This window comes from Aedes albopictus, chromosome 2 (assembly GCF_035046485.1).
Source record: "Aedes albopictus strain Foshan chromosome 2, AalbF5, whole genome shotgun sequence".
Classification (NCBI taxonomy): domain Eukaryota; kingdom Metazoa; phylum Arthropoda; class Insecta; order Diptera; family Culicidae; genus Aedes; species Aedes albopictus.
Genome location: NC_085137.1, coordinates 202,113,171 through 202,125,851, shown reverse-complemented (window position 1 = coordinate 202,125,851; position 12,681 = coordinate 202,113,171). Strand labels below are relative to the sequence as shown.

At 39.6% G+C, this 12,681-nt stretch overlaps 1 protein-coding gene across 2 annotated transcripts in view; it reads right to left on the bottom strand.

The window, feature by feature from the left end:
• Window positions 1–11,088, bottom strand: part of LOC134287880 (uncharacterized) — a 45,140-nt gene extending 34,052 nt beyond the window's left edge. Inside the window, exon 1 of one of the 2 annotated variants that reach the window (XM_062851016.1) lies at window positions 10,725–11,088. The gene's annotated coding sequence lies outside the window, so the exon portion shown is untranslated. The remainder of the gene's footprint in view (window positions 1–10,724) is intronic. The other variant, XM_062851017.1, reaches the window with a different exon arrangement.
• Window positions 11,089–12,681: the final 1,593 nt, after the last annotated feature.

Sequence of the window (12,681 nt, the reverse complement as noted above, 5' to 3'; positions counted from 1 at the left end):
GTGGAAACTATTAGGAGAACTTTTGAAGATTCTGGAGTTTGCGCAGGAGCGGTCCTTAATTTGAATAAAACGATCTCAGTTAACATAGGAATAAATAGTGATGGTTACAATAACTATAGATGGTTGAACGTTAACGATTCAATTAAAATCTTAGGCATAACTTTTTTCAATTATCTCAAAAAGACAATTGAACATAACTGGACTGAAGTAGTTCGAAGTACGTCAAGGTTAACGTGGCTTTATAAACCTTGGATTCTTTCTCTGCTCCAAAAAGTTATCCTACTAAATACGTTCATTACTGCCAGGTTATGGTTTGTAGCATCAATTTTAACTGTTCCAAATGCTATACTAGCAAGAATGACATCACAAATAGGATGCTTTATTTGGGGCAGATATCCTACAAGATTAGCTTTAGATCAACTGACCTTTCTATTGATAAGGGAGGCTTAAATCTTCATCTGCCGATACAAAAATGTAAGCAAGCATGGGAACACTCACTTGGAAAGAGTTACACTCACTTGCAGTTTTCTCAACTCAGAAGCGAGCAATCGAGAAACGATGTATGAACGACTTTTACCTTGTGATTTCGTCGAAAACTTTGCCGAATAGAGTAGAGGTCGCACACGCATAGCAAGTGAATGTAACTCGTTGCAAGTGAGTGTTCCCATCCCTGAATGTAAGGCACTGTTAGTAAACAAATTTTTGCAATGTGAGCAAAACTTACCATTCGCGCATTCTTTCCATTAGTTTTTCAGCAATCCACCTCATATTCAAGCAATTCCTGCGTTATATCCTTGCCTTAAAGTTATTGCAAAAGAAGTTCCATATCTTTCCGAGTATACGATCGAATATCTATCAGCAAAAGAGCTCCATAAATACTACAAAGCAAAGTTGACAACACCAAAGGTAGTAACAGATACTAATACTGTCTCTTGGAAGAGGATTTGGAGTAACATACGAAACAAAACCTTATAATCAGAAGAAAAATCATTGTTTTACTTGTTTGTCAATGATAAATACCTCACGCTACTTTGCTGTTTCGGCAAAATAGGTTGCAGAGCCCGATTTGTTAAAACTGTAGTAGTGCAAACGAGGATTTTGAACATAAATTTGCGTTATGCTCTCGAATACGACATCTATGGAATCATGTCCTTCTCAAACTAGAGACAATTACAGGTAGAAGACATAGATATACGGATTTTTCGTTACCAGAACTCAAAAACATCAACATTAGTGCAAAAAACAAAGCTCTCAAATTGTTCATAGTTTATATAAAGTTTATCTTAGATGCAGAAAATTTGACTATACACGCATTAGATTTTATATTAGATTATAAATTGCTTTAAGTTTTGTAACGTTTTGTGAAATGTATTGTACATAACTGTGAATGTGTTCCAAATAAATGTTTATAAAAAAATCTGTATTAACGAGATTTTTAGCCCTAGGCTAGTTTATCTCGGGACCCACGCTTTACTTCCCTTCCGAAGGAAGAACTCACAATTTGTGAGTTTGTCGGGAGTGGGATTCAATCCCAGATCCTCGGCGTCAATACGGTTATTTTTGACATGGAGAAGATGTCCGGAGTCCAAAAATGGTGGGTGACTAGAGTATGCAAGATGGTGGTCCAAAATTCAAGATGGTGGCTTTTAATTCAACATAGCGGCTGTGTAATGGTGTTTTAGGCTTTGAATCCATTCAAAATTGGTATATGGAAAATATCCGGAGGATAAAAATGACGACCAGAATATCCAAGATGGTGGTATAAAATCCAATATGGCGACTCCAAATTCAAGTGGCAAATGTTAAATGGAGTTTTAGGCTTCAAAACCATTCAATATAGGTATATTTGGTATGGGGTAGATGTCCAAAGGCTAAAGTGGCGACCAGCATATCCATGATGGTGGTCTAAAATTCAACATGGCAGCTGTTAAATGAAGTTTTAGGCCCTTAAACCATGCCATATGGGCACAAACTTCCCAAATTGAGGAGAACGTGCCTCTAGAGCCGACCTACTCATACCTGATGCCATATGGGTATTAGGCCTGTCCAGCTTTTCAAAAATTTTCTCTGATTTTCAAGTCCTACCCCGTATTTTGATTGGCATGCTGAAAGAAGTAACTGATCGAAATTTTAGCCAAATCCGTTGAAATAAAGAGGTGTATCAAATCAATTTTGTGTTTTTCGACTATTTTCGAATTTCAAAAAATCATAACTACACTGAAGCTTGTCAAAACTTAATTCTTTCGGCAGAAATTGAAAGATATACTTGTTTGCTACAAGTTCTTCGAACAACGCATGCAAATAAAATTGAATCAAACATGTGTAATTATCACATTTATTATCAGAAAAACCTTAAAAAGTTGGTTTTTTGATAAATTTTGTTCTGGAACACCCTAATATACTTAATATGTTAGATTTTTTAAAACGGCATCACATTCTCTAATGTTTTGTGGTTATTTGCTTCTCTGACATCAATCCTGTAGGAGTTGAGCAAAAATTATTTAAATTCGTGGAAGCCAAATGTGCCCTAAAAACTAGCTTTTCGGGGGCAATCATGCTTGGGCGCGCAGAAATTGGCATCGCATCAGCATTGATGGCCAACATGATTGTTGGGGAGACAAAAAGTCAAAAATAAATTTGTATCAGCCTTATTAACTTGAATATATTTATGTTTAAAGGAGAGCACCCAAATAGCCGACATTAAATTGAAAAAGTAATGGGACGCATATGAAAAATAGATAAATTTACTAAAAAACATAGAATAAATGAAATCGCTATAACTTTTTTTCTTAAAAAATAATATCTAAGGGGTGAGATTGGGTCAATTTTCAATCATTTGTAGTTTAGTAGGCAATTCATATAACGTGATACTTTCTTGCTAAACTATCATTACCACATAGGAGAGTATACATACCAAATAAAAAGTTATTCCGACTTCCATTGCATTTGTTATTTAACAAACAATCTTTGAGTATCCTTTTTTGACCCATTCTCACCCCCAACGACGGTATTTGAAAGTCATTAACTATCTGTTCAACTTCGTTAATAGCACGAAAATATAATTGCTATCAACTGTATTAAGAACAGTTTCGTGTAACGTCCATTCGCGTAGGTACAGCGATGTGGGCTCCGAAGTAGTGAACGCTGGCTCTAGTGCACAACAAGCGCGCACGACATTGAAGCTGAGGGACAAAATGGGCTGTAGTAACGTGCATGGTGACGTCATAACTGGGTATGGTGACGTCATACTTTCCCTCTCTGGTATGTTGGATCAGCGAGCAGGGTTGACAAACGTCCTTCTCGTCACCACTGCGTGAAGATAACAATAAAACAATCTTCGTCCGAAAGAACAACGGTGACGATTAGCCTTTTCGTCGCCGACTGCGGGCGTCACGACGAAGCTCAATCATAAATAGTCACCCACCAACTTTTCCGTCGTCCTCTTTGTTCCCTGGAAATGAGCGACGACGGGCCAAGCGAACGCCAACTGGGAATAGCTTTTATTGGCGTTTCGGCACTAACGGTAATGTGAAACCTCACTAGCTCAGTTGGTAAGAGTGCTGGATTGGCAATCTAGAGGTTCTTTGTTTGATTCCAGGTGCAATTATTTTTTTATTAAAATCTTTTTTTTGTGTGTTGCTGGTGGCAACATTGACTCCGTCGGCTAGATGCACTTGGACGAAGAGCGAAACAAAGCGAATGAAGATTTTGTTTTCGTCACGACGCAAGCCCTTCACGACGATTCGCTGGCTTGAATGAGTCATCCGATGTGGAACGAGCAACGATGACGATCTAGTTTTCGTTCTCGTCGTCGACTTTTTTGGTCGTACGGCGACGTTTTTCAGCCCTGTCAGCGAGTTTATTTATAGAGGATCTACCAATATGAAGAACCATTTCAGCATTTATCGCCCCTCACTTCAAGTGCTGCGATGTCATTACTGGTAAAAACGACGAGCTCCTGTTCCAGGTTCTAGCCGTCTTAGGTTCGAATTCCTGGGTTTTATGTATACTATGTGGAGAAGTGTTTTGATGTCAGTAAGTTTTTACTAAAATAAAATGTCACTCCAAAAATTGATTACCCAAAAATGAGTTAATTTTTACACTACTTAATTTGTACCCAATATATTCATAACTGGTTTATAACAACATGTGAGCAAATACTCTCTATCTAAATATACCCCACTTCTCCTTTCCACGAAAGACGCTACCCCAGCGCCGCGGTGGCTTGAAAGTATACTAGTACACTACAAATTTTGCGGTATGCAAATGACAGTTCTCGCCGCTAGCGATTTTCGAAAGAAGAAAGAAGAAGCAAACATATTTTTGTTGTGATAAACAAAAACATCGTTTCCAAAAGTGCGTTAATTGAAAATTGTTTCAACTATTTTCTTCAATTCATCCGAAAACAACGATGGGAAGAGTTACATGCGCTGTATCTGGATGTTCCAGTTCAAAAGATGGTCCATCTTCTCTCTCATTCTACCGGATTAACTCAACGCAAAGGTAGTTAAAGTTCGTCTGGTGTTATTGAACGCTACTATGTTGACCATGTCTTTTGCTTTTTTTGCAGAGAAGCTGATGCCTGGATCAAGTTTTGCTGTAATCCTTTCCTCAGCAAACACAGCGTGGTTTGCTCGTTACACTTCCAGGAATCAGATTTTTCTAATCCACGCAACAAGTCGCAAGGGTAAAAAAGTGTTCATACAAAGTTTCTCATAATATGTGTCTAACCACTTTTGAACCTTAGGCTGTATCTTCATGCTCGCCCGTCACTATTTCCCGGTGTTCCTGAAGGTACCAATAATGCTGACTTCGTACTCCCTTGCACCACCGACGAAGTAATACCGATGGAAACTGAGGTCAACTACTATGCACCAGATGACATGGGCATAGCCGGCGAAGTAGAAGTCGCTTCGATGTACAATTCGATGCCACGCATACCTGAGCCAACTGGGCCCTCTCACTCAGAAATCAGCTTCGATACTCCTGTCAATCATGACCACGATTATGCTGCGGATTTCGAAAGGATAACAATGTGTATGGAACGGCTTGTTTTAGTCGAAGAGGAGAACCGTGACCTGAAAAAGAAAATGCGAGTTAAGTAGAAAAGAATGACCGCTCTAAAGGCCAGGGTACGGGATCTAACGAGGGAACGAGATGAGTTGAAAGCCGCTTTGAAATCACAGTCATCGAGTTTGATAGATCCGATGCTGTTGGAACTACAGAGAAATAAAAGTCGAAAACAGCGAGGGGCAAGATATTCGGCAAAAATGCAGAACATGGCTATCATACTCCACTATTGCTCCAGTAAAGCGTATCGGCAGATGCGGCAATTTTTTACCTTGCCCTCTGTCGGAACAATCAACCGGTGGCTATCCAAATTGGAAATTAAAGAGGGGTATTCTGCAACTGTCATGAAGTTGCTTAAGTTCAAAGTGGCCGGTCTTCCAGAGGACGAAAAGCTGGTCACGGTATTTATCGATGAAATGAGCGTGTCACAACGGTTAACATACGTTGCAAACTCTGAGCCCGACTACTTTATGGGATTTCCTACAAAAGTTGATAGTGAACCTACGAATTTGAGTCAAAGGGCTAGCACAGCTTTGACAATAATGGTGAAGTCCATTAAATCGGGCTTTAAACAAGCTATTGGCTACTTTTTCAACCCTAGCTCACTAAACACTGATCGTCTTCGAAGCATTGTGGAGAAAGGATTGAAACTGATTACCGAAGCTGGACTCATTCCGAAGTTGTTAGTATGTGACCAAAATTCAACGAACAGATCTCTTTTCAAACTGTACGGAGTAACATCAGAGCGCCCATGGTTTATTTTTCAGAAGAAGAAAATTTTTTGTGCCTTCGACGCACCTCATCTGGCCAAGTCGGCTAGAAACAATTTGTTGAAGCATAATGCTGTGTTTGACGAAAAAATATGCAGTTTTGAACATATCATCGATTTGTTCAATGAAGACGTGAAATGTTTTCCTAGATTGGTTCCGAAACTAACTGCAAAACATGTTGAATTAGCACCTTATGCGGAAATGAATGTCAGCTTAGCTACTCAAACCCTTAGCTCCTCTGTGAGTGCAGGATTGAAAGCGTACGTTGGTTTTAAAAAAATACCTCAAATGTGTTTAAATACCGCAGCCTACACCGAATGCTTTGATAAACTTTTTGATTGCGCTAACTCGTCAACCTTCAACGTGACAAAGGTATGTAATTCATTCATTTGTAATCCATTTTACCTTAAAAATTTTGATTACAGGATCTTAAAAAACCACTACAGCAAAATTCCGCTCACTGGGAGTTTCTAAGGTCGATGAAAACTAAATTGAAATCTCTGCGATTTATTCCAAAGGGCTGTTTTGATCTGAAAAGGTAAACTGCTTAATCCTCATTCTTACACTTGTTAAAGCATTCTTTATCATTTCAGGAAGGACAATTTCCAAAACTTCCATCTCATTCTCGTAGACCGTATTTCATCGATGGTTGGATAATTTACATTTCGGCTATTGAGGAACTATGGGAAGATCTCCATACAAACCACGGTTTCTCTTTTCTTAGAACAAGAAACTTATCCCAAGACTGTCTTGAGCATTTCTTTTCGCTCATACGCTGGAAAAATTGTAACAATAACCACCCAGATCCAAGCAAATTCGCATCCGCATTCAAATCTATCGTTATAAACCAGATTATGGCGCCGAAGAAATTGGGAAATGTTGAGGCAGATCTCGATAAATATTTTGTGAGCACTTTGGAAATGTCAAAAGTAAAATTCTTTAGCAATCCTATTGTTAAGAAGAAAACAATCAAAAATGCTGACCCAAAAATGGAAATCAATCAATCCAATTGCGTGTATTATACTTCCGGTTGGGTTGCATCAAAATTGGTTCACGAAGATTGCATAAAGAAAGCATATGGAGACACTTGCTTTGTATCACGAGAAAACAAAATACTGCTAAACCTTAAAAAGTTCAAACCTGATTCAAAGCTGAATCCACCAGGCTTGGGAATATTTAGATTTTGTAAAAAGTTAGTAGCTGTCTTTGAAACAAATTTTGAGGCTTTTCTTAAAAAATCAGTCAAAGGTGTCAAACGGAAGCTATTAGATTTGATATTTTGGTCATATGAATCCCAAAACGAACCCGGCCAATTGATTTACAATACGCTTTGCGTTTCATGCGCAAAGATAATAGCTAACAAATATTTTAACATGCTAATTAAAGCAAAATTACAAAACTTGAACATGAAGATCCAAAACAGCGAACAAAAAAAGCGAAAGGACAAAAAGTCTAAAAAAGTGTTGACAAAACGCAAAAAGCTGAACATTAACAGCTGAGATAGTCTAATTCGCTCGATCAAGAAAGGTCCAATGTAGTTCTATTAGTAATAAGATCACAATAAAATGTAGTCAAATTTTATTCTCTATTTCATCCACTTCTTATTATACCTCTTCCAACAGCACTAACATAATATTATATAACATCAATACTTTCTTCATCATTAGGTCGAAACCCTTCGAAATAGGGAATTGTACTATTTGGGCAGGGAATCCTATTTTGAGCATTTTGCGCTATACTTAAATCAATTTGAAACGTAACTCAACGTGAACTAAAAAAAATCTATTGATATGAGATCGGTTGAAATTTGGCGGAAAATGCTTAAAACAGAACCCACTGCAAAAATAGTTCTGCATCCTATGTACTTTGTTATCGATCGTCACTAATTGGACGAATTGCATCAAATCGTGTATCGATATTTTCACATTTGCATTACAGATCAGCAAAAACGTTTACAACCCTTGTGAGTTTTCGAAAGGTGACAAGAAATAGAGATCGCTACTGTTTTTTAGGGGAGCATTCATAAATGAGCACTTTTTGTTTGATTTTTGACAATAAATGATTCATAGCAAAATCAGGTATTCCGGGGCAAGTTGAAACGGGTGGGCAAGATGAAACAGCGGGATAACATATTGTTTTCATATGATGATAAACAATTTAATTGCCATAACACATAGTTTTTGATTCAAACAATCTTTTAGGGAAGGATAAATTTCCAAATTGTATTGAAATCTATCCCAAAATTTCGCGTTTCATCTTGCCTCGGTGTACCTTATCTTGAAATGATATGTCATTTATGAATGATCCATTGTAAATAAGGACGTTACTGTCAATGTAGGGTCTTCCTCGATGCACCCTCGTACATTGATTAAATTATTGTCCTTCAGATTATATAATTATAAACGTGGGTAAATCGGGGAAGGCCCTACAGCGATAGCAATGCTCCGGATTATGAAACGAAATTGCGGCCTACTTCATTGCTGGTCAACTTTCAAAAACTCACCGGGTTGCAAAGTTCTTGCTGATTTTTCGTTTCCCCGACAATCCAATGCACAAAGAACTGTTTTGGTCGTATCACAGAGAACAGACATCCAAGTCCAGTTCCGAAACTGTGTAAGGAATTTAACGGCCATTTGAAATCGGCAACACAAGTGGCAATAGCGTGGCGCTGCAATCGGTTTATTTCCCATACTAATTTAATTCACCACTTGAAATGTTTCAATTCACCACTGACTGTGGCAATATGGTGTTTGGCGGCGTTAGTGTTTTCATCGTATATTGGTTTGCAACCTTACTCAAGTGAAGATTCAAATCCTTACACAACTTTCTGAATGAAATTTGTTCTAGCCTGGATGGCTGTTCTCTGTGGTCGTATGGCGCGCTGGTTCCAACGCAGCAATAATTTTCCAGCCAAATGTCCTTTTGGGTTCCGGGCGGTGGTATCTTGGGCGTAGCAACTACCTGCTTGCACCACGTCCTTGCAATCCCTGTCGCAACGCAATCAGAAAAGGCTCCTAGCGCGGCTGCCTACTGCAACAGATCGTATACGGGCAAACAACGAGTGAGAACCTACAAAATAGTAAAGGAATTATTGTTTCAATGATCTTATGATTTGAATTTCTATGTTTCTATCTTACCTTTATACGGATAATCTGCTGAAAACAGTAACGAAACGACTTCACTGCAGCGAATGAAAAATGTTTTGAAAACTTCCAGCAGAAGAGCAAAATGTTTGTTTTGGTTTTTGACGTTTTATTTCACAGTGCACGCTAAAAGCGCGATAGTCAAAAAAAAATCGCTCACGCACTTTTTTATCAATAGATGGCGTTACATTTGTGTCTTTATTGATTCGTGTGGAAAATGCTGAAGAAAGGTATATTGAAATAAAGAGTATTTGATGTGAGTGATATAATTTGATTTTCCTTTCTTGGTTTTTTTTTATATCTCATTTTGTTATAAGCTTGTTATAATTGTATCAAGACCTGTTATAATTGTGTTATGGCTAGAGCAATTTTTGATATTTTAACACCTAACCGGCGAATTTTATAACTCATTCTGTTATGAAAAATCTTTGAAATTAATAACTTAACCGGTTATAATGCGGTTATGCATTTCTGATCGGGTAAACGGATATGAGCGCGATACTCATCGACATGAGTTTTGTTGAAAAGAGATTTCAAGCACACGAGGAAGGCACCATCACCACTAGGTGGATTAATTAAACTTTTTTTGCTATCAAATGTTTTCTCATCAAAAGGGCCCGTATAGCTGAGATGGTAAGCACACGGTTATTCAGCCTGACCATCCTGAGGGTGAAGGGTTCGAATCCAGGTCGGTACAGGAACTTTTCGAAATAAAACTTTCCTTTGTTCCCTTGGGCATAGCGTATCTCAGTTAATAACTGTGGAAGTGCTCGTAGGACGCTAAGCTTAAGTTAACTTCTTTTTTCAGTTGGGACATCATGTCATGTGATAAAAGAAGATGGTTTCATAAAAATACGCGTTTAAACATATTTAATTGCTTTATGATGAAGACTACTGTGATATCTGGCATTTCAAATACTTACTATAAAACAATCTTGAACCAGTTTTTTTTTTTCTCAAAGCCTCTGAAAACAAAATTCCTTGCTACGCTCATGCTTAAAGTTGCATTTCATGCCGATTTCCCCAAAAACTTTCTTCAAGTTCACAGCTTCATAGAATAATAGAAAAAAAGGCATGATGCCCATTTGGCATAATCTCCATTGGTGCTATTGCATGACGATTGTTTCGGCATACCAAAAGATGTGTGATGTGGATGCTCTGGCGCAAGTGTGTTTGTGCCGCACTCGATGAAGCGGTGGTGCGGTGGTGTGGAGGCGCTCGGGGAGTGTCCCATTTGGGCAAAGCCCTCTCCCATACACTTCCGGAATGTGCTGCCACACGGGGAGATGTGTTATGAATAGTTTACATAATCTGCTAACTTTTCACTCACTACTGGATAGCCGGGGGAAATTATGACAATCCATCTGGGGTTGGAGGCGGTCGCTTTACGTGGTTATGAATATTGAATTCTGCAGAACATATTTCATGCACGGGTTGCTCCAGGATGTGGCTGCCTCCTCGTGTGTTTCGCTGAAGCCGGTTATGAAATCAGACCTAAATATTTGAGCACTTGTTTAAAGTTATTGCCCACAGAAGAGCAAATGGATGAATGGATTGCATAAAGCCGGAAGAGAAACATAAGCAAGCAGATTGGAACGAATTGCTACTCGGAAGCTATCCCCTCTTGATTATGAAGCGTAGTCGTATTGATTTATTAATTTGAGGTGAAACCAACCAAAAATAGTAGCAAAATAATCCGTTTAATCGGTTGCATCACAGCAAATTAATGCAAAGATCTTACCTGTACAAAATTGCAGTTTCAGAAAATGTAGAGATATCCTTCTATTCACAATAGTAATAAAATCCAGTTTCAACAGAACCACAAACTCTCACTACATCCTCACAATTGTTCGCGTTATATCAGACGGTCAACCCACGATACAAGCCAACGAGTTCTTCACCTTCACTGATTATCCGCGGAAAATCTCGACCCGAGTTCCTGCAACCACAGCAAGGATTCCGACGGCCATATTTATGAAAAGTTGAACAATGTTTTGACGTGACCAGCTCCTGCGAAGGGAATGATATAACTCGTCACACAGTTGCTTTCGGAGCAAGGATACAGCTCCGTTTGTGGCTTCCGCTGCCTCGCCGCGGTAAGGAAACGGGACGGCTGCAAAGTGTTTACGTCCTAGTGCGCAGGTCCCACGATTGGCCATAGTGGGGTTCACAGTGATGTGCAATGTTTTGGAATGTTGGTCGCGAGGGCTTAACGAGCACGATGAAAGGAGTCGTATAAAATCAGGAATGTTTATTGCCTCTGTTCAAACGAAAGCCGGCTCATGGGCAATGCACTCGATGAGCGAGCAACCAAATAAGGCGTGGAATTTGAAAGCTAGTTGCGTAGTGTATCATCGTTGATCTGACAAATTGACAAAGTGGGATTTCGATAATTTAATGGAGGCATCCATTTCGTACGTCACGCTAAAAAGGGGAATTTTTAACACCCCCCCACTCGTACGGGTTTTTCCTATACTTAATACATTGCTTGTCACACTTTTCAGAACACCCCCACCCCCTCTAAGCGTGACGTACTTTATGGATGCCCCCAATTGGTTACTCAGAAACAAGCCCCAATTTTCGGGACTATCAGCATCTTTTCTATTTTGTCTAGCCATTTTTTTTAACTTTTGGCAACGAAATATTCAATTCTTTTCTATTCCATCTATGAAGGGTGAGTTGGTTATTATTGTACATCTTTCAAACCTACCTACCGTAGAACGGGTGTCATTGATCGATTTTTGTAAATTTTGTTCAGCATAGCATTTTTATACACACTCAAACAATTCTGGTTGACGTAAGGCTGCAAAACGGTGAGTCGATAAGGAGAGCGTCCAACATAGCTCTGGTCCTCACAAGTTCCTACCTCATGCTTCCACAGGTCAAGCGATGACAAAAACCGTCAGCTAAGAGTTGGTTGCTTAGCTGGTTGTGCAGCCTGGGCACTGTTGTCCTTCTGACTTCAGCTAGATTGAGGAGGTACAACCCGAGCGTCTGTTCACCAAGGAGGTGCGGCTCAAACAGCGTCTGTTCTGGCATCCAGCGGCTGAGTAAGAAATGCTGCCTCACGCCCTTCTAAATCCAAGGTGGCAGCCCCATCAGCGTGGACGTCCCAGTGTTGGTTGGGACGTTAAACAGAACTGGCACGATGGCCCTTCGGCAAGACAGGAGGGTTGGCGTAGGCCCAATAAGCCACCCGTAAAAATCCCCATTGCGAATAACATTGGAGAAAATATGACTCGATACAATCGGCAAAGACCCACGCATCGAAATAAGAACTACGATTGGAAACTTGGAACATGGAATTGCAAGTCACTAGTTTTCGCAGGATGTGACAGTATAATTTACGACGAACTACTTCCCCGCAACTTCGACATCGTGGCGTTGCAGGAACTTTGTTGGACTGGACAGAAAGTGTGAAAAAGCGCGGGCATCGAGCGGTTACCTTCTACCAAAGCTGTGGCACCACCAATCAACTGGGAACAGAATTTATAGTGTTGGGCAAGATGTGACAACGTGTGATCGAGTGGCAGCCGATCAACGCAAGGATGTGCAGAGTTAAGGGCCGTTTCTTCAACTACATCATCATCAACGTTCACTGCCCACACGAAGGGAGACCTGATGACGAGAAAGAAGCGTTCTACGCGCAGTTAAAGCAAACATACGATGCTTGCTCGCCGCATGACATGAAAATTGTT